Source organism: Semicossyphus pulcher, unplaced genomic scaffold (genome assembly GCF_022749685.1).
Source record: "Semicossyphus pulcher isolate SPU_LCO1_2020_fin unplaced genomic scaffold, fSemPul1.0.p SCAF_15, whole genome shotgun sequence".
NCBI classification, from domain to species: domain Eukaryota; kingdom Metazoa; phylum Chordata; class Actinopteri; order Labriformes; family Labridae; genus Semicossyphus; species Semicossyphus pulcher.
In genome coordinates this window covers 1567501-1589979 of record NW_027211659.1, presented here as the reverse complement: position 1 = coordinate 1589979, position 22479 = coordinate 1567501, and the positions used below count along the sequence as shown (strand labels likewise).

The 22479-nt window shown below is 41.6% G+C and overlaps 1 protein-coding gene across 2 annotated transcripts in view; it reads left to right on the top strand.

The window, feature by feature from the left end:
* LOC138592676 (ras-associated and pleckstrin homology domains-containing protein 1-like) overlaps positions 1 to 22479 on the top strand; it is a 63510-nt gene that overhangs the window by 1141 nt on the left and 39890 nt on the right. For both annotated transcript variants that reach the window (XM_069663521.1, XM_069663520.1), the window contains exon 2: positions 17968 to 18032. The gene's annotated coding sequence lies outside the window, so the exon portion shown is untranslated. The remainder of the gene's footprint in view (positions 1 to 17967; positions 18033 to 22479) is intronic.

The window sequence follows — 22479 nt, the reverse complement described above, 5'->3', positions numbered from 1 at the left end:
AATGTTGTAATGAGCCACACTCACCTTTAAGGTTTATAAAATCACCTTCAGAATGTTTTTGTTGGGAAATGACGTCCTTATAAAACAATGAACGTAACTGGTGATCTACGTTGGGATTTACTGAGGCAGGACCGAACTGTAGGAGTGGATGTATAACTCAGCATGACGTTCAGTTAGTCAGCAAAGGATTTAATGCACTGAAAGCTTTAATGCAGCAGTGAAAGTGTTGTTCCGGTTAGACCACGAAATGCAAACCAGGAAGTCCTGTTTGAAGATTGATGGGCAAATATATTTGGTTGTGAGTTGATGTTGGACGGAGCTTTGGCAGGAGTTGAGTCAGGATTGTGAATGAATGAAGAAGCTGTTTGTGATGCAGAGATATCGTCAGTCTGAGTGAGGCCCTTCCAGATTCAGCAGAATCTTTTCACACTGATACAACACAGGACCTCAGCTTTGGACTGAAGGCTCTTTAAAATCTTAATTTGAACTTATTTTCCACTTTGCTTGAGAACCAGTAAACACAAGAAGCTGTACACAAACATTTCCGAGACAGAATCGTCTAAATCATGTAAAAAAAATTGATTTGAATCAGGAGCTATCTTGTTATTAAATAACCAAGCAGGCAGAGATTTCAGCACCTGACAGATTTAGGTCAGAGCTAAGAAGTGCTAAGATTTATATGCAAATTTATACATTTAAGATGCTGCTGGTTAAGATGTTTCCCCTTTGCTTTTAAAGAAGCTGTGACCATGTTTCCCCCTGTTTCCTGGACTATTGTTCCAAAGCAAACGGGGATAGGTGAAAGGTTGTCTTGTACATATTCTTGGATCAAAATGACGATTGGATAGCAAAAGGTTTGGAATCGCTCCAGTAGATTGCTGCAATAACACCAAGAAACCAACCAATCGAGGCAGAGGTAGACCAGCAACTCCCTGTTCTGCCAGGTAGAATCACTGCTTTTGTCAGTGGAGTCTGGTGCTTTTGAAGGGAGTGATGTAACGCCTGTTTCTTCCATCTCTGATGGGATCCTTTCTGTAATGTTGTCAGACTCTTAGAACAACAATCTGAGCCTGTCAGTGGAAACAACAAGAACTTTTAGTGGACGTAATTTGCGAGGATGCATTTATATCACACACTGAAATCTGTTTCACGTCTGCAGGTTCAAGTTACAGTTGGAGAATTCCTATTCGTCATTTAGAACAAAAAAAAGTAAAAATATAACCTGGATTTAAAAATGTCCCAATCACACTGAATGACGTGATGATTTCAAGTGTTAAAGTCCTGCCTCAACATTGATCTGTATCCTTCCCCCTCAGAGCTGAAATGCAATCGTTCCGACGGACTCGAGACTTCTCTCCTCCATATCGCAGTCGCGTGCAGCAAACTGGGGCAGAATTCAGCATCTCCCTGTGGTGTTGAGGGTTAACTGGAGTATAAAAATTCCCCACTGCCCTACTTCAGCTGAAGTCTGCCCAGGCTGTATCCGACGTCTGAGACCTCCAGGGTCCTGGTTCTCTCATTCAGAATTCTTACTGTTGGTTTGTGCTCGTCCAGCGGGTATCCTGCTCTGTATCTCCCAGTGATCCATGTCATGCCAACCAATGCGAGAGTATCTTTGGATTTCTGGTTAGTTGTGTTCTTTACTTTGCATTGATGCCATTTGAGCAGCTTGACCAGCCACACGTCCTCATACATAAATGACAGGACAGGAGCGGGACCATTGGAGCGGACACACACGAGGAACATGTGTTAAGGTTGGGAAATGACGTCTCAGCACAGAAGTGCTTTGGGTTAAATCAGGACATTCGGTCCGTAACTCGAGTTATTCACGTAAGCTCTTTAGAACATGACGTGAGTTAAGTTTGTCACGATTCTAAGTCAATGTTGGCTTTTGGTTTAGCTTCACACGGGACACGAACACCAGCGTGATGATTAAAAGTTCAGTGTTTGTTTGACCCATTTATTCACGATCCGTACTGGAATAATGGGAAACTGATCCCAGAAGATGCAGATGAGGCGTTGTGGTTTTGTAATCTTGTGATTCAACATTAAGTTTTGCGTTACTCGTTAATTTAAGCTCCATTCGCTGCTTTAAAAGAAGCCCGGTCCTGACGACTTCCTGTGTGTCGTGTTGTTTTTTCATTATAAAATCAATGCTTCGCACAAACAGGAAATCATAAAAGACTTGAGCCAACAATCAAACGATGACAGGAATGCCACCGACACTGACTACAAACAAACAGACATGTTTTTATTAAGATCGAGGAGCTTTTTGTTTTCTGAGACTCTCATGGAGCGGTTTTATCCCCGTCAACACATTGTGTTAATGTTCTGCAGCTGTTCGCTCTCCCATTTGACTTTTGCATGAAGAAAACAGTGAACATCAACTGCACGCTCCAAAATCAAGACAGGCGCTGCAACTGAAGGTTAACTTCTATCAAAACATGGTTGGCTTGTCATTTCCCAGAGCCAAAGGTGATGTCTTCAGATAGCTTTGTGCTCAGGATGATCCAAAGATAATCTCTTACCTACAGTTTTGGACCAGAAAAGAGGCTAATTCTCTCATCAAATGTTGGAAAAAGACAGAATAAAGCAGTGTCATATTAATAATCAGCTCGTCTTTGAAGGGGATTCAGGGGTTGCAGCTAACTTTAGCTGACTTGCTGGCTTGAATCCTTCATGAGGTTAAATAACAGAGTTTAAAAAGGTGCTGAGGTGACAATAAGGAAAGTTGTCGTTTAGTTTCTGTTCTTTAGGAAAACTCTGATAAACGTGCGTCTTACAGGTAGAACATGAGACTCATGTAGTTTGGTGTGGAAATGAACTAAACTAAAGTAACCTTTGACCTGATTAAAGCCAGACTTAAATCTATTGTGGATGGTGAACATCTGCATTTCAAGGCACTGGACCGGCCTGCATGCATCATGTGTCCTCCTCTGTAGCCATCTTGTAAACATCAGACCCAAAGCAGCGGTTACATCTGTATCAGCTGCTCGGTGCCGTTCGTCACATTATTCACGCCAGTCGAGGTCAAACCAGGTCCCCATCTGATGTTGTTTTCTTCTTCCTCTCTGTCTGTCTTTCTTTTCTTGTGAGTCTCTCTCGCCAAGCGTATGGAAAAGTCATCCCTCCTTCTTCTGTCAGGAAATTCCTCCTCGTCCCGGGGGTGTGAGGAGCAACCGAGCACATCTGCTTCAGAGCGACACAACAGGCCCCAGTTTCTTATTTAGACTTTTATTTTGCTTTTAAAGTTACTCTATGTTAGCATGTTGAAGCAGCTGTTATTGGAGGCTGTTTTGTCCTCGATGCGTTCAAGAAAACTTGGACATTTAAGACTTTTTTGCAGACATTTAATGCAAAAAACAAACAAAGCATGTGTAAAGTTATTATGGTCACATAGTCCATTACCTTAAATTAGATTGAAAAAGAGCTTATACGTGTATAGTGTAATGCAGCACTGCTGTGTAGTAGTCTGTAGTGCAGTCTGTTTTGCTGTGTCAGTGCTAAACCTGAAGATACACTCATTAAACAGCATCAGGGCTGGAGCAGGAAACTGGAGACGGTGTGTGTTGTTGAGTGTGTGTTTGTTGGAGCGCTGATCACTTTGTCTGTTTGGCAGAGACGCAGAGCGCCGATCTTATCATTTCAAGATGTTAGTTGAAAATAAAATGTCAGGCTTTATTGGTAATTAGCCAATAACCGCTAACGTGTTTGTGGTCGGGAAGAACTGAAGGCTATTTCCGCTTGCTTGTCTCGTTTGCCTTTGTTTTTAATTCAAACTTGCTTCAAAATAACACATAAAACTACAAAAATGGCGTCCAAGTATTCAAGTGCAGAGAATGTTATGCATGGGGAAACGTTTTCCAAAGCTTAGCTGACTGGAGATTCAGCCGTACGTACTGAGCCAGAGTATAGAGTCGATAAAATGCAGCTGAAGACAGAGGCTGCAGCTGCTAGCATGCAATGCATCCTGGTACATGTAGGCACTGCTGGCCTGGCCTCATTATAAAAACAGGATTAAAGATGATTTGACCTCTGAATGTCTGGATGAACTTAGAGATTTATGTATTTTCTGTTCGTCTGTTTTGTCTTAATGTGAAACTTTGTTATGCTGCAGTTTTCTCCAGGACTCCCCTGTGAAACAGACTGTGTGTCTCGATGGGAACATGCCTGGTAAATATACAACTACATGTTCTAAATATATAAATCAACACTGATTGGACATCCACATAAAACCTGGTGAAAATTCTCAGACGTTTTGTCCGTTTATAAACAACAATAGTATCATGTTAATCACAGTTTCTCACCGTTAGTCTCCGAATCTAAAGTAAACACACTATTGGAATCACTAAAACTCATTAACACATCCGGGTCCACAGCCTGATGTGTTTGAATTTGTTGGTCCTTGATAGTAAAACAGTTGAGAACCAGACCACCTGAGATAGTCCAGGTGCTCCTGGATGGCACACATCTCACAGGCCTGACCCAGCTGACCAGCAGAGGTAGATTAAACACACGTTAACATGTTTGGTAATAAAATGACCCAGTTTCAGTCGGGTCGGGATTAGATATTGGATTAAAGGAAAGCAGGTGAGGAACAAAATCACAGGTGTTTAATTTTAAAGTCTGATCGAAGGACTTTTATATAAAGGATTATAGAGTTAACTGAAGCATCAGGAGAGGAGAGCACGGTGATTATCAGCTGATCAATCAAATGCATTTAAACAGCATCATTCGAGTAAATCAATTTATAGTTATTTAAATAGTCTAACAAACAACAAAAGGATAAAAGCAAAAAACATGCGACTACGAGGACGTTTAAATGTTTCTGTGACTTTAAGAGTTATTTTTATTCCTTTGATCTACATCTCATATTAATGTTGACGTGTGTCCGTGTGTGTGGATAACAATACTTTCTTCTTCTGCTGTTTGTTTTTGTAACAGACGACTGGCAGCTAAATGCTATGACTCAGCCTGTGAGACTCCCTCCCTCACACACACACACACACACACACACACACACACACACACACACACACACACACACACACACACAAACACAGCATTAATGGAGTATCCAGATGAGTTTACAGTCCTCCCGTCTCCTCGCTCTCTCCGTGGTTAATTGCTCTGTAAACTAAACGACATGGACACACGGACAAACAGCTACACAGTAAACTGGCCTGATGGTGTTCTCAGCTTATTAAAACTTTTTAGTACATATCTAAGTAAACCTCATTAAGTGTTAGTAATCACTTGTAGTATTTTTATGGTATGTTTCAGCAGGGAAACCCTTGTGAACTCCTCGGGTTCAGAGGTCAGGGATGCCACTCAGAAAGCCGCTGCTGGACTTAGAAACATTCCTCTCTCAGTCTCGGTGTGATCAGTTTTGTTTCACTGTTGGTCCGAGGCGTCGCACACCAAGCTGTTCATAAAAATAAAAGATGAAAGAGTTTCAGATACTCTCTTTCAGATTAGATAAAGGCCGACATTCGCTGCCTTACTGAAGGAAAATCCAATTTTGATTCAAAGGACCGCTGTCACAAATCAGAGGTTCTATTGTGAAGTATCCTCCTGTCGGTCTCTTTTCTGCTGCGTCACCGTCTGACGTCACAAACCAGTGAAGATGTTACAGTGGTTAGGTCTTTATTGTCTCTATTACTCATTCAGTCTGTGTATGAAACTCGGCGCTGACAAATTTGGAACGATGTTCGAGCGCTGCTCAGAATTTGTAGCTGAGACAACAAGGAGTAGCAGAAGTAAGGGGGCAGGGATTACCGTGTCGACGTGGGTTTTGTGTTCCCATCGATGCTGCAGTAGACCCGGGTCTACTGCAGAGGCATTCATCCCAGTCTGAGTGCCGATTGTAGCCTTTCCCACTGAGCAAGAAAGGCGAGTGTTAGCAGGTTTTTTAACCAGTGGGAAAAAGGCTTAACATTCATATGTTTTCATAAGTGATTGAAAAGTAAGAATGATGTTTGTCTTTACCTTAGAATGAAATCTACAGAGGGAGCTGGTCCCCGTCTGGGCGGGAGTCCAACAAGTTGCACTGACTGAAATCTTAAAGGTTATTATGTAGTTGCGTTGCCAAACATTTGCCTCAACATTGTAGCAGGTGTTGGAATCGCAATGTAAGAAGGACTAAGACTGTGAGAACAGGATAATTCAGATAAACCAATTACTGTGCGGCGTCTCATTTCCCAATCATCCTCTGGCTTATTCATCTCACTTGTGTTTTCACTTCTAACTTTTGTGCTCAATTTTAAGTTACTGTAAAGAAAGCGACATTGCATTATGTTTCCAAAGACATTGAGTGATCGTTTTACATAATGATGATCTAAATATAGGCCACAATAAACTTGTTTTGGATTAGAGCCAGTAGTGTTAGCCCTTGTGTTTGATGCTCAGCTCTCCGGACACATTTTGGCTGGAAACAAAAAAAGCATTGAGCTTCAAACCCGGCCTAAGCTCGAACATAAGGCTGTCGAGATTTTCCAATCCCCATAATCCATGCCGTTTAATTATGCACAGATCCAGTTGTGAAAAGCGACACGACAGCTGGATCGTCCTGCGTCGAGGAAATGTACGCGTCAGGCTTTGACTGCATTTTTATTCCTCCTTTTTAGTGTTTTGTTTGTGAAGAGGGAAATATGGCGTGGATGTGTTTTGGCAGGAGGCTTTGCACAGGATTCCTTCATCTCTGATGAAAACAATGAATTCAAACGCAGTTTTTAACCACGAGCAGCAGCAGCACTGTCTGCCTCTGTCTCTTTAATTCCACACAGATGTAGAGTCATTCTGGCTGCTGCTGCCGTGTTAACGCACGGCCCTCGCTCTTGGAAAATTTAATCCGATTCTTCTCTATTTTTTTTTAATTCTTTTATTTTTCCCTTTTTAGTGTTTTTCCTCGGCTGTGTTACTCGTGCCAAGCCACTTTCTCTCTCCCATCCTGTCTGTGTCCCTCCAACCTCGTGGAGACCCAGGGGCAGGCTGTGCAGCTGGGGATCAGGACCGCCGTTTTCACTGTGTTGAACAGAGTTAATACTTTCCATGAACACCCTGCCTTCCACGAGGTGCAGGAAGCATTCAAATCTTTAACTTTACATTTAAATTCAGGAAAATCGTCCATCAGATGGCAACGGGAATTTGTATATGACGTGACTGACAAGTAAAAGCCGTCTGTGACCACACGTAACCAAGCTTAAAGAGAGAGCGAGGGTACCTGACTGGCACTAGCATGTCCCTGGTTGCCTAGCGTGCTAGCAGTTAGCTTGCCACTCTCTCAAGCTGTTGTTGAATGAACATGGATGGAGAGGGAGAAGTTAGCTGGCTCTTTGTTAGCCTGTTAGCTTAACATTGTTGTCGGCCTTCAAAGCAGTAAAACAAGTCACAAAAGCAGTGCTAATTATAGCCCACCCCGAGCTCCGCCACACGGCCTTTAATGTGTGTGCCACTGATGTAAGACGGAGATGATGTGATTATAAAGAGTGTGTGTGTGGCGGAGTGTGTGTATATGTGTGAGAGGTCAAAACAAAGTGAGAGTGTGTTTGGGGTTTGTCGGTTGGTCAGTCAGCCTGGTTTGAAGGAACTGTTGACACAGTAAGTTGGGGGGGTGTGTGTGTGTGTGTGTGTGTGTGTGTGACCGTTGGCTCGAAGAATCTGTTGATACTGTAAGCCTGTCTGTTTTCCATTGCTCATACTTAGAGAGAAAAGTACAGGCGTTGAACCTGCGTGTGTGAGTGTGTGTGTGTGTGTGTGTGTGTGTGTGTTGATATTATGGCTCGGAGTGCGCCTGGAACAGCTACTGTTTTTCTGTGCTGGCTCTTTCATACGTGAAAACACACGCGCACTCACACGTGAACCAGGTCCAATCCAAACCACAGATACCTCCTACGTCCAGACAGCTCTCCAGTGGAGATGGAAAGTATGCGAGCCTTCTCTCTGTCTGCCGACTTTTGTCTCAGTGTGAATCAAAACAGTGTGTAGGTTTACACCACGAGGCTCTCTCTGCTATGCGGAGAGTGCAAGACGGGATCAACTGTGACGGGTCATAGCAGGATCTGCACCGTAGTCCGCTGAGATAAAGAATCTCTGTATATAATTTCCTCTTTATTTTGGGAAATCGGCTTCACAATATCCTAAATAAATCAAGTGGTTGACTTGTGACTCCGGCGCTGCCAGCTCAGATTCTTTGACGTGCTTGGAAAAATGTGTGGATGGAAAGAGCAAAGAGCTCTTCTACTAAAGAGGTAATTACTGTGTAGGTGTCTTTCAGCAAAGATCACTCTGCCCAAACCTCCTCACCTCTTCTCAAAACAAAGATATACTTTTACATCCATTAGGGCTGCCCCCCCAAAAGTCTACTTTAATTCTGTCAGTCTAATTAATGAAATTCGGTTTTTAAGATGCGTCAGAACAAAAGCTTGGCAGCCTGGAAACTCTACAAATCAGGTCTCAAAAATACTAACTTTGATAGAAGTCTGTTGACTGTGGCACTCTCTGCTCAGCTCGCTAAAGACAGCAAGGTATGGCTGCTTTATAAGGGCCTGTGTCCACTAACCGCAGCGCCTATTTTCAGCGCAAAAACAGCCTCCCGGTCAGCTGTTTTTTGTCGCCTCTCAGTTGAAATAGCACAACTTTTGGAACACGGCCGTGTCACTTCTCCCTCACTGACCAATGAAAATCAAGAAGGGGCAGGACTTCAGATATCAACCTTGTTAACAACAATCGCAGAGAAGAAGCAGATCCTCTCGTGTTTTTTCAAGGGCACAATTTCCAGGTGTTTTCTCTGTAAAATGTCCTTGAATAAAAGCAAATATTAGGCACACAGAGCGATTTAAAACAGACTTAATGATCACCACTAAGGAAACACCGGCCCGAATGGAACTTAAAAGCTTTTGCTAACATCATTGGAAGCTGTGTACACCCTGTGCTTGGCGTTGGCGTTCAAGTTGTCAGGTTATGAGATCATCGCTGCTAGACAACATTAATGCTAAATGGCACGCTAGCAAGCGGGTAGCGTAAGGTAGGCTTAATGCCAAAGGAAAGGAATAAAGCTGCTTGGACGAAACACTGAAAATATAGTAACTTACAATTAATTGAAAAAAATTAAACTTCCATGTCTTCCAACATTTCTGAACACACCTTCTGAGCTCATAGCTGTCAGAAAATGTCCACGTATGAGGCTGTGATACCTCACGAGTAGGGCGTTAGAATATTGACTCTTTATGCAAACACAAGCCCGTTTGAAGGCACCGCCTGTCGTGTTTCCAGGCCAATAATGACTATAATTTACGCCTCTTTCATTACCTTTATGACACGTTTACCTTTTTACCAGACAAGAAAGTGTCGTCTAAATCTGACATAAGTGCTGACACTGAAGCCTAAACCGCTCCCACTGTGTTTACATTGGAAAGAAATTCAAGTTGCTACATACAGAAGCGTCTCTAATGCGAGGACCTTAATCCCACATGATGCGTCTCCCGCTGGCCCATCAGCAGATGTATTGACTCCTCTGGTTAGGTATGCATTCAAATGTACTGTTTTCATTGGATGAACCCACCTTCATGCTAGAACAGGTGAGGAAGAATTCAGCACTGTGCCAGCCAACAGGCCGATGCTGCAGGTGTGTACGAGGCGTTAGCTAAGCTACTTTTAATTCTTTATGGCAGGTGAAGCCGGGCCTGAGACGGTCTGAGCAGAGGGCTTGTTAGAACTGGAGCTGGTTTTTAGCTGAGTCAGACTCGGTCTCTTTCTCTGCTCTGTCATTAAATGATTAGCACAATAACTCTACAAGTACATGTGTCATTTTGTATTTATATTTATGTGTCTGAGCAAGATTGAGAGCTCGTCTGTTCTTCCTTGTCTCTCTCTCTCCTGTGTTTGTCCTTACACAATGACATCATAAATACAACAATCAAACACACATTCAGATTATAAAGTACACATACACCCACAGAACACTTTCTCTCCTTATTTGTTCTCTCTTTTCCTGTTTCTCTCACGTGTCCAAAAGGCTGTCGATGGTTCCTACTGCAGATGTTGTTTCTGGCAGGAACGGTTTCAGCCGAGGACGGACGATGGAAACTTTTTTTTCAGACTGTGAGGCATTAAGTTTGGGTGTCACTGTGTGTGTGCTGAAGGAAAATTCGACTCTTTCACCACTGTCGTTTAACGGGAGCTAAAATAGTTCTGTGTTTGAGTTATTTTGGTGGGGTTGTTTAATGTCGGCTCTCGGCAGTGGAGCGGGTGTTTGAAACAAGGTGTGGATGATTGGGAAGGCCTACTGGATGTAGCAAAGAGACGACCCAGTATTGATTAGTTAGCAAGTTTGAAGTTAGCATTTCTGAAAATTGTTTAAATCCACCAAATTCATACAAATATAAAACAGCATTGGAGTTTTTTGGTTGGATTTTGTCCCCTGCACAGAGCTGCTTTCTCCTGTTTTCAGCCTTTATGCTAAGCTAACAGTCTGTTGGCTGTGGCTTCATATGTACCGTGTAGATTTAAAAGTGGTCTCAGTACCTCATTCTTTGTAAGAAAGAAAGTGTAAAAAGATTCTAGAAGGATATACAGTATACAGCTTTGACTAAAGTAGCAGGTTTTACGATTACCGTCAACAGTTGAAATCGTCTTATAAACAAAACTTATTGGCACGAAAAAATAAACAATAATAAACATACATTTCAAGAGATATTTACAAAGTACTTCAAAAAGGCAAAACAAAAACAGATTCCAATCGATAACATTCAAATAAAATCACAAGAAGACGCGTAAAGAACAAATAAGACAATAGGATAACTTAAAAATAGAGTACATTGTAAGCCATTTACAAAAAGAAAGGAATTATGAGGTAAAAGCGTGCATTATTAAAAGAGAGACTTTTGCCATTTGTAATAAATAATATACTTTATTTTTGCCTTTAAGGCTTATCTGTATCTCTGCTGTTTTGACCCCGAAACTTCTGTGAACTTTACCGATAGCTACAACCCCAAATATCTCAGAGTGAGCTCATAATAGCGTGCATGCTTCAGTCAGCTTTGTGGTAAGACTTGGCCTGATCTCCTACGGCAAGTAATTCCAGGTGACGAGGCCCTGAAAGCAAATCCTGAGTCGACTCTGCTCTTCAGTCTGGATGTTGGAATCTATAAAGGAAACACTTACACTCTTATGGCATTAAACATTCATTACAATCAGTTTAACACTGATGTATCAACTCTCAATGTGGTGGTTGCTTCTTGGTTTAAGCTAATGAGCTAGCATACAGTCAGTGCAGCAGCTTGGATCTGCAGCTACTTTAACTGGTAGATAAACACATTAGACAATTAAAGTTCCTTTATTTTACTCCGGAATAAATTGTTTGATCTTTTTCATTGGTCGTCAGTCCTTCATTACCTTGCTAATCCATTCCAACCATCACATGAACAGCAGCCTATCTGACTGATTCATGCTACACAGGCTCTTTCTTCGCCTTCTGCGCTAATTTGTGCAGCTAACTCCGGATACAGACACAGATGCAGTCGTCCAACCTCGTCGGTCTTTCTCTCCTCTTCCTCCTCTGAGCAGGAGTTTAACCCAGTAGCTCAGTGACCTTGCATTGAGCGTATGAGACAGTGTTCAATCAGTGTGTGTGTGTGTGTGTGTGTGCTGTGATTTTCCCTGACAGTTCTGCAGTGCGACCAACTCCACTGCAGCAATACACGACCTGTGTGTGCGTGCCACTGACTGTATATATAGATGAAAGATGCGTCTCCACCTGCTCTCGTTGTGCAAAAGTGAAGCCTAAATAGCCCCGGAGCGGGCGCTGCCATCTTGATCATTTGTATCCAGAGTCTGTGCAGTAGAGATCGGCTGGCTGAGCCCCTTCCGCTACCCAAAATCTACATTTACAAAAAAGGTGTTGGAGCCTTCAGGTGGCCTCAGGAGCTGTAGTTAATTTATATTCATCGTAATTTATTTACTGCTTCCTTAACCGGCCTTTAGAGAGATGAAAACATCGCTGTAGCAAGTGCAGTGTAACCCTAAGAAAGAAAATACTGTTCACAAATTGTACGTGTCAGCAGAAGTTGGCAAACTGCAATGCCAGATTGGATATTGAGGAAATGCCACGGCACAACAACCGAGCTGCTCGCAGTGAAGTTACATCCTGTAAAAGCAGATGTTCTGGAGATGTTTGTTGCAGCAATCAGCAGTTTCAAAATCATGAACATGTTGTGCTGTAATGTCCTCTATAATCTGCTTTCAGCACTCGTTTCTCATTCATTCTGAGGTGAGTTTAATTTAACACTTGACTGCCAACAGAGCAGCACACTTTTATTCTACTCTATTCTATTTTCTCTGCCCTCCAGCGCTGGCAGCCTGTGCCCCATTTGAGTTCAACAAAGCAGGCTGCACATTTAACCCCGGGGTGTGTGTCAGCACGTAGACAGTGTTAAGTAGGTTGTGAGTCCGTGTGTTAGCTGGTTACCGGGCAGACCAGTGTGTAATAACAGCTCTGGCACTGCTGAGGGTTTGATTCCCGCTGGACCTGCTAAGTACTGGCAGTGAAAGAATAATGCTTCACTAACGTCATCTGTAACTTTCCTGCTGTTCACAGTGATTTCCAGCCTCAGGAGCACACTGTGGAGTCACTCGATTTAAAGTGTTGACCTGCTTCTATATGTGTGCGGCCTTCAGCGAACCTAGACTAAACTGTCTGCTGTCTAGAGACAAGCTGTTCTAAATAGGTGCGTCGGGGGGGTTACCTACCATCCCTATGCCTCGAGCTCCTCAGCTGCAAGTATCTCCCTTACACGCACATTCATTTACACTCACAGGCTTTCTGTACTTGTGAGGACCCGAGTGTAACCTAGACGTAATATTCTAACTAGACATTTAAACAAAAAGTCCCAATCTTCAAACTGACCAAAATGTCCTCACAGTGCAGGAAGTCCTCACTGCTATCCGCGCGATGGTCCCCACATAAACAGGTAAACAAGTACACTCGCACACACATAAAGAGCCCAGATCCTCCAGGCTCAAATGCACTCATATTTCCCAGTTATGTGGTGTTCAGTCAACAGGCCCAGTATGAGCACCAGACTGCAACATGACTAGATTACACTTTCACTTTATGTACAGTTGAAAAACACATTAACTGCGATGATAAAAATGAGCTTAATTTCAGTTTTAGTTTCATTTTTTAAATAAAAGCTTCAGGGTTGGACACATAATCTGTATATTTAGATTTTTAGACCAAATAATAGTCAAATAATACCAAAATGTGTTAGCATTTTTAATTTGTCCAAACTTGTTTTTAATATGTCCATGTAAAGCGCTTTGAATGGTCTTGAGAGTGCTGTAGTGCATTCACTTCCATTTTGCATTGCCTTTAACCCTTACCCTGTGATAATTCTTGTTTTTAGGAACTTTATAATTCGAGTCTGTTTCGGTCTTATTGTCAAAGCGTCTGTCATCAGTTCTGGGTCTCATTAAACAAACAGATTTTTATGCACAATGAGTGTACTGGCATTTACGTGCAAAGCCATAAGAATTTTTAAAAGGGCAAACTTGATTCTTGTTGGTGCATCCTGGCAGCCTTTGAAGCTTTAGCTTCCTCTTTCCTGCACTTAATCCTTAACTTCTCTTACCCTCTGAAACCTCTTTGGACATTACCGATAGCTACAACCCCAAACTACACCATGAAAGTCAGACTGTTCATGAGAGTGTGGCTGTTTCAGTCAACTTCTTAATGGCACATTAGAACCACATGGTGAGGAGAAGATGTTGTGTATCAGTACTGAAGCGTCGAAATAAAGAGGGTGGATATGAGATGATTATAAAGTTATGTACGTAATGATTAAGCAATGTTGAACCAACATCTTATTGTTTTCAATCAGATTTCCAGGTCTCGTTAGGAGTGACATAATGGAGAGGTGAGGCTATTGTTTCAGATTTAAAGCCTCTGTTTTGGCAGATCGTGTTCTTTCATAATGCTCTTTAATGCGGCCTGTTGGGCAACAGAGGAGTCGTAAATCTGGGAAGGAGAAGCAGAGCTTTAGTGTTACAAACATCAGGAGAAGATGACCTCAATATTAAAAATATATGAACCAGTGAAGGAGCAAGAATGTGCTTTATGCTTATATTGATTATCACTTGTTTTGTGGAACTCTTTGATGGTTTGTGTTTGGTGGCGAGATCTCAGACAAAGACATTTTCTGTTGACCGTCACACCACGTTACAGTTTGCTTCTTGTATTAGAATTCAGTTGTCAGTCTGTAGTTTAATAAACACATTTGGACTTTTGTTGTTTTCTCTGTACGGCGCGTTACAGCGAAGAGCCCACTCACCCTCTTAGCAGCATTTTACCGTCTTAGCCGCTACGACCAGGATAAGACAGCCACGTCAAAAATTAGAGGCATTATTTAGATGCAAAAAGTCAAAGGTAAGCAAGGGAGGATTGTGGAATATAAGAATGAAATGAATTCCCAAAATATTTTCCTCAACAAGATGGAAAACTCAAATCTGAAGATATGCACCATTAGACTGTGTTGCTATCTCAGATGTCATTTAATTCAATAAAACAATGTAGTCATATAACAGATTAGTAGTTCACCATTAAAGATGACAATCGGCTCATGGCTAAGCAACTACTAGTAGTAGAAGTGAGCTTCATACTGTGTTTAACAGTGTTATAATGTCATTAGTGTCTATGTGGTGAATCCCTGCTATAAATTAAATCCAGGTTTGAACCAACAATAGTACTGACATTGAAGATGCCATAGATTATACAACATGAATTATTATGTACCTGTACTTCTATAACTTCTGCATGATCACTGGTTGTTTTATCAAGAACTTGAGGCCCACGTTAAACGCCTAAAACTGGCTGAAACGTATCCCTGTACAAAGTAAGGAAAGCTATACGCCTAAGCAACAATCTGTCAGTAGTGAGAGGGTTTGACTGCAGTTTATGAGTTTTGGGTGTTTTTAAAATATGATGAGAGGATTGGACAACACCAGACTAACAAGCCAAAACAAAACATATTTGCAGGAAAGATCCTCCACAAAGATATTGGGAAACTCTGAATCAATGAACCACAAAAGCTGATATTTATAGCACCAAGCGATGGTGATTAACCAACAGTCAAAGACATTTAGTGCCCCGATCCCTTCAGAGTTATGTACAGAGGGCAGATGGTCAACCACAAGCTGTTGTGAAACCATGCTATTAGCTAATTCTTCTTAATACTTTCCTGTCAAGTGAGCGGTTGCAACACAGTGGGATGAGGAACTATTTTACATGACACATCACTTTTATATTCCTGAAATGAGATTGTAGTATAAAGTGGTATGTCACAACCACATCCATCCAACTGAACTTCACCACATTTAGGGAAGGAAACACTAAGCCTAAAAGAACGTTAGCATTAGCTCCATAGCAGCACACGTTGTTCTATTTATTCCATTCTGTCGCTATAGCAACAGTTACAGACAACATTTCAAGGCACTTTAAGTAGCATTGTTTTGTTACATCCAAAATTCTGTCACATCTGTTAACAAGCACCTTTTATCTGTTCATTTCCCATGTTGGACCATGAGCCGTGGATACTCACATTTCTTACATATTCAGCTCAAGAAATGTCTGTTAAGTCACTAATCCTCGACATTATTAACTGCCTCCTCAAGGTAGAATTATTGGGTCTCTTTAAAATACCTTTATAAAAACTTCGATCTAGAGCTGCTCATATTAAACGCTGTATAATTAAAAATGAAATTGTCTTTAGAGTTAACATCCCATCGTTTTGGACTTGAGGCCCACCATTGAAAGCCCTTGCAATATCAGCATTCCTTGGTATTAGGACCTGGGTGTTGAGTCGACATTCCCCAGAAAAATCACAAGCGGTGTCCAACACCCAGCCGTGGTTGGTCTTCTAAGGAAAGCAGGCAGAAGCATTTCTCTCTGGTTTCTGCTGAGCTGCAAGTTTAGCGTTGCTTTGACAACAAACAGAAAAACACTTGATGCCGAGCAGACGGTGAATCTTTAAAAAAAAAAAAAAAAAAACGCTTCAGAAAAAGAAACAAATTTGATGTCGGATGAAGACAAACAGTCAAGAACCCTGTTTCCACCAAAGAGAGTTAAACTGAGATCTTTGAGATTGCTACTTTGAATAAGTTCACCTGTTTGTTTTGTGCTAACCGAGCTATCATACGAGCTGCCTGAGGCTAGGAGTTGTTGCTATGCTAGGTAACCACTTACTTCTGCTTGGTCTAACTGTTCAGCCTAAGTTATGTTTTTTATTTTTCTTTATAATCTTTTGGACTCTTGCGAACATTTTTCATTAGCTAAACAAAATGCGGTATTGTACCTCGCATGGGTACTTATTGCAGTTTGTTCACTGGTCATGCTTGGTCTTCCTGGCATGACAAACAATATTATTTAAGGATAATTTGTCTTTACTTTTTCTTGTTGCTGTGCTTATTAATTTTACAATACCTCTTTTATCTCTTGTTAATGGTATCTATTTATTCCAATCTGTTGTTGTAATCGTTGAATTTCTTGTGTTTTATCAAACACTCTTTTCACTGTTGCTTCTAGTAAAACCTCCAACAACCAACCGCAGTGTTCAAAGTGTGTTTAGCTTTCTGAGCTGTGCACTTACATGGACTGTGAGGGCAGAGGAGCCTTTCCTTTTTCATCCTTTCATTACCTTGCAAAGCCCTCGAGGCTGAGCAGTGGGCACTTTGTTATATAACAGTTTTTGCACGACAATGAAGCTCTGTGGCACCGGGCCATGAGCCACATCAGGTCGTTTTTTAAGATTCGAGAACAATGAGTTAAATAACGTGCATATTGCCATCAGCTGTCCTGATTCAGGACGGCTTCTTTTTCTGGTTTCAATCCCTGGAATGGTTCAGATCTACGCTGGGAGGGGCGATGAGCTTCCTGATGTACTGATGTACCCATGAGCAGTACGCTGGTGGAGAGCAGATAAGTGCGCATTTGTCCCAACAACAGCGTTCTTGTTCTTTCAGCCATCGGCTACTGATCATATGAGAGCTGCTAATGATCTTATGTAAGGAAGGATTGAAGTGTGTGTGTGTTGGAACAATTACTTTCCTTCTGCGCATGTGACCTGTGGACGTTTTTATGTATTTGTACACTCAGGCACGCATCCATGTGACAGATGAAATCATGTACAGTGCAACTCCCGGAACACACATATTTAACTTTCTCCTCTCCCTGTGATTGTGCACCCGTAAAGGTCAGGCGTGACGAGAGCATGATTGAACCTGAGTAGGGCTGAGTTTTGACGTAATGAGCTGGGATCATTTAGGGAAATGTCACCAGTTTCAGCTGAGTCAGCAAATCCGGATCAAGAAAGACGCAGATTGAAAATGAACATGGCGGAAAAAGGAGCGAAAGAAAAAGACGACGGAGAGGAAGAGCAGAGGGTCGAGAAGCACAGAGACACACTGGAAATGAGAGCGCGATGTATTTAAATGTTGTTGCCTGTCAGTTATTTTTAGGTCACACACATCCAGCCTGCTCAGCATGATAGAAAAACACACACTAGTGCCACCTGCTGACTGCACATTTGGTGTGTAGACAGCTGCCAGGTGTGTGTGTGTGTTTGAAGTTGTTTGATGTGGAGCTAGGCTAACAGTTTCCACCTGCTTCCAGTATTTGTGCTAATCTAAGCAATGGATGGATCTCGAAACTGGACCTACAAAGATGAACTTTGACTGACACTCTGGGTAAAACAGCCAATCTGAGTAATTCCAGAAAAGGCTGCGTGCTCCTTTAAAAATGCGGCTTCTACATTGCCCAAGTATTTAGTCACTGGCCGTTGAAAAGCCTCTTGTCAGAAGCCCACTTTGGTTTTCTTCTAGTGCTGTCAGCAGGAAGGAAGACCATGCGTCCTCTGTGTCGTCTAAAGGAAATAAATCATGTATAATAATAACTTTTCTTTCTCTCCGTCTCCGCAGGGTGATCGAATTCATCCACTCTGTGCTGTGTTGGAGCTGGACTGAGCAGTGTTAGCAGACCAAAGGTAAACAGAATTAAAGCACTCTCTCTTATATTTCATACCTCACCATCACGTATGAAATTCTGTTTCGTATATTTGTGTGCTGGTCTTTGCTTGACAGTGTTCACTTTACAGAGTAGTGCACTCTATACATGACCTAATGGGTTTTCTTTTGCACTCTGTGGCCAGAAGTATGTTGGCCTTGTCAGCTTCTTCTTCTCTGGGGGGGGATTCGTGTTGGTTTGTTCTCGGACCCTGAATTACAACCAAGAGAAGTCTTAATGATGTGACATACATTTATATTTCTGACAATAGCATGCGTCCAATTTTGTACCAACCCTCTTTCTTGTTTGAACATGACGATGCCCTTCTGCCTAAAGGCCGTTTAAATATGGTTTTCCCAAAGCGAGAACTGCACAGAGCCCCGCCGTCAAACCCGAGAGATTTCGATGAACTGGAACAGTGAATAAAGCCAGGCTTAACTGCCCAACATCAGTGGCCAGCCCTGCTAAGGCTCTTGTTCCTGAATTGGAGCAAATTCCTAAAGCCCAAAATCTGGTGGAAAGCCTGTATCAAGAAGAATGGAGGCTGTTGTAGCCGCGGATATTGCAGATAGTTTGGAATAACACCAATCATGTAGATTAGTGATTCCCTACCAGGGCTAAGCTACTTACACCCCAGTTGGTACTTATGCAATTGCCAGTGGGTAGATTATTGAGAAATTATGACTTAATAAAAAGAATGTATCCATACTAAATGTATTTATGTATGCACACTACATATTGCAATAATACAAGAGTGCTTGAAACCTAGTTATTGTTAACAAGCGAGCACAGCAGGCTAAACAGGAAGTGAACTCAATGTAATGGGTAAACAGCTGTAATAGAAACCTACAGTAATGGATAAAGGGTTGGAAATGTTAGCAAAAGTCAGTAAAGCAATTGATGAACAGTTTAAATATTTAGCCAAAAACGGTTGGTTTGTGAGCTTAAAGTAATGTACAGTTGGAATAGTTAGCTAACGTTATGAATAGGCCTAAACTGTTGAAGTAGTTTATAGATTAAAGGCTGGAATGGTTAGCTAACGTAATGGATTAACAATTTAAATAATTACTTATTTCATTTGTGCATGGATACATGGTTTAATTAGTTATCTAAACCTCCTGAGACCCGAGCTTTTGTTTAGTATGCATTTTTAATTTCCCCTGACTTTTGCGGATTAATAGGACCTAATAACAAGTTTCAATCATAAAATCTGAAGAGGTTTTGTACCTGGTTGAGTTTTCTGTAGAGACCGACTGTAACACATGTTGGTCGAGATCACGTCCATCTTGAATGTACACTGATCAGTGTAATTTGCTTTTGTGATCACAGGGTGGAGGACAAAGTGTCCATGAATGAGACCAACGGGTCAGAGTTTCTCAGAATTAATTATTATGGTGCTGTGAAGCCAAAATGTGATGTCCCCGTATGAGGACGCAGGGTCTCAGGAGGTTAAAGGTTAATGAAAGCGGTTGAAACATTATTCTTCCGTGCAATTGCTGTCTTAACTATACTGATACTTCAATATGTCTGAGAAATGACACAATCAGGGTGTTCCAGTTAGAACATGACAGGTGGAAATCAGTGAAGAGTGAATTGATCTGAAAAGGTTTTGGAACCATTGGTGTAGTACGGGTTGAAATACTTCAGCTGTGTTTTATAATGTTTACAAAATGTGAAATTGGCTTTGAATTGATCATGTTATTACTACATCTATCACCACTATTATTATTGCTACTACTCGTACCTCTATACTTTTAAAGCATCCTGTTGCATCTTGGCTGTGATGTTATTTAAACTGGTCCTTGGTGTCTGGAAAAGTTTTCGCTGACATACTTCCTAAGATTTGTTACAACCCCACAGTGTTCATAGTTGAGGCGTACCCAAAGTACAGCATACAACATTTTTCTATTAGTGTCCTGCTTGTCACTTTTTCTGTTTCAGTCCATAAATATTAAACCAGCACTCAGTTGATGGTTAGAAAGCTATGTGGACGATTCCAAAATAAATGTTCTTTTTGTGACTGTATGACAATGAATCACGCCAGACCTCTTATGGGCTTCTGTGTTGGTTGTGCTTGTATTTCATCCCTCTTGAGCTCGGTGGAAAACTTGATGTCTCTGTGGTAAGAGGCTCCAACATACAGCTTCAGCCAACTGTTGAGTGCCAGAATTATAAATCTGCGGCTAGTGCGAACTAATCCTGGTCCACTTAAAACAGAGGTCATGTCATTTATGTAAAAGCCTGCAGAGGTTTGGTATTAATAGTGGGCCGTGACATGATACCCTTTGTGTGTTACCCTTTGATGTATTTTATTTTTCCCAAGAGTAAAGTTACTTTGATGTTTCCAAAGAGAGCTTACTGTTAGCGTTCAGTATTGTGCACAATGTTTGCCAGTAAGCTTGTGCCAAGTGGATCCCACGGGTAGTACTAAGAAGTGATTATAATGTAAAGAATCATTTTGAATTTGATTTAAAACAAGATGTCGCTTTTGGAAAAAATATGCTTTTAAGACAATTCAGCATTCAGCTTTATTCCAAAGCAAAACTATCATCATCACTTAAATCAGTTAATGCTGAAAATGTTACTTAAAGTTTGGATGGAACAAAGATTTATTTCAAAGTCCAATGGGCTCTAATAAGATAATTCTAATGGTGACAAAATGATTGCTTTGATTGCATGAATGCAAACATTACGACTTTATTTATGTAGTTTTTTGGCAGCATATTTCCCCCAACAACATAATACACTTACAGAACATAAGTCTGTTTCCTCAGAGCTACCAGGTTGAGTCTGAGATCAGATTTCTTTAGGGAGCCCTTTTGTCCAACTTTAGGCGGTAAAAATGAGAATAAAACAGAAAGACAAAACCATTTTTAGAGTATGGTATATGAATAAATGTAATACCTACAAACGTAACCGTCTCCGACTGACAGCTTAATATGATGTGTGTGTATATATTTGCTGTATGTGTGTGTGTGAAAAGAGAGAAGGCCTGTAGGTGGTTTGGGATCTTGGGTCTTGTTGGTTTCTCTATGACGATCAGAAACTTAAAGGCGGTGTATGGGATGCTGCCCTGTTATCATTCACCCTCGGTATGAGTATAGCTTCACACACAGCTGCACATACTGCAACGTGATGTTATCAAAGTGGTGCGTGTGTAAATAAAAATATACTCTCTATATATACACGCTGTGTGGTTGCGGCCATTTGTGAGGGAGTGGCTCGTGTTTCTACGTTTATTATAAGGGGCTGTTTGGGTTTGGCAACTTAGGTAGGGTAAACATATATGGAGACATGGCTCATCCTGGGACATTTTAATGTGGCTGAAGCTGAAGGAAACTATACAGCAGTCTGTGCAATATGTCTAACATACCATATTATACTAATACTGTGTCTCCATGGTGGGTAGTGTTGGTCCAGTGTGAACTCTCTCTGCAACTTTAGGGTGGATTGTAATGAAATTTGGTTCAGCCATTTATCCTCAGGAATAATATTGTCCTATCCTTCCTCTAACACCAATACAATATGAAAGCTTCAGTGAAACTGTGGGAGAAAGAGGAAGGCTCCAGTGTAAGCTGGCCTACATTTCACCTAGCAGAACCCTTAGGCACGGTCATGCCACAAATTAGCAAATAATTTCTTTTTGACCTCAAAAAAAGGCCTGTTATTTAAGCTTGGTTATTTTCTGACTATTTGTAGGGTTAGTTGATGGTCTACTACCAGTCCAACTGCTAACACACTTGCAAACCAGGAACAAGATAGCACTTGTCCCAATTGTCTCAAAAGCTCTCAAAGCTAAATTGGTTGAAAACAAAGCTTAGGATCCACCTTATGTTCCCTCAACAATATGTTCCCTCTTTGTTCCATTTACAAGAGGACATAGGTCTGAGGGGACATTGGTCTGAGGGAACATGGGGTGAGAAAACCTAGGCCTGAGGAAACAGTTGGTCCTGGGAACATTGGGCTGAGGGGAACATAGCATTTAGAGAACATGGGTTAAGAAAATATATGTTGAGGAACTATCGGCTTAGACAGAATATGGGGAAGAAACTTTAGGCTGACGGAACATTGGGTTGAGGGAACATAAGCCTAAGTGGACATAGGATTCGTGGAACATTAGACTACGGGAATATAGGCCTGAGAGAACATGGGGTGAGAAAACCTAGGCCTGAGGAAACAGTTGGTCCTGGGAACATAGGCCATGAAGAAAGTAGGCCTGATTGAACAGAGCGTTTGGGGAACATGGGTTAAGGGAATATAAGTTGAGGGAACACTGGGCTTAATAAGAATATAGTGATGAAACTTGAGGGTGAGGGAACATAGGGTTGAGAGATCATAGGGTTTTGGGTGCATAGAATTGAGGGAACATAAGCCTAAGTGGACATAGAACTCAGGGAACATTAGGCTTATGGAAATTGGCCTGAGCA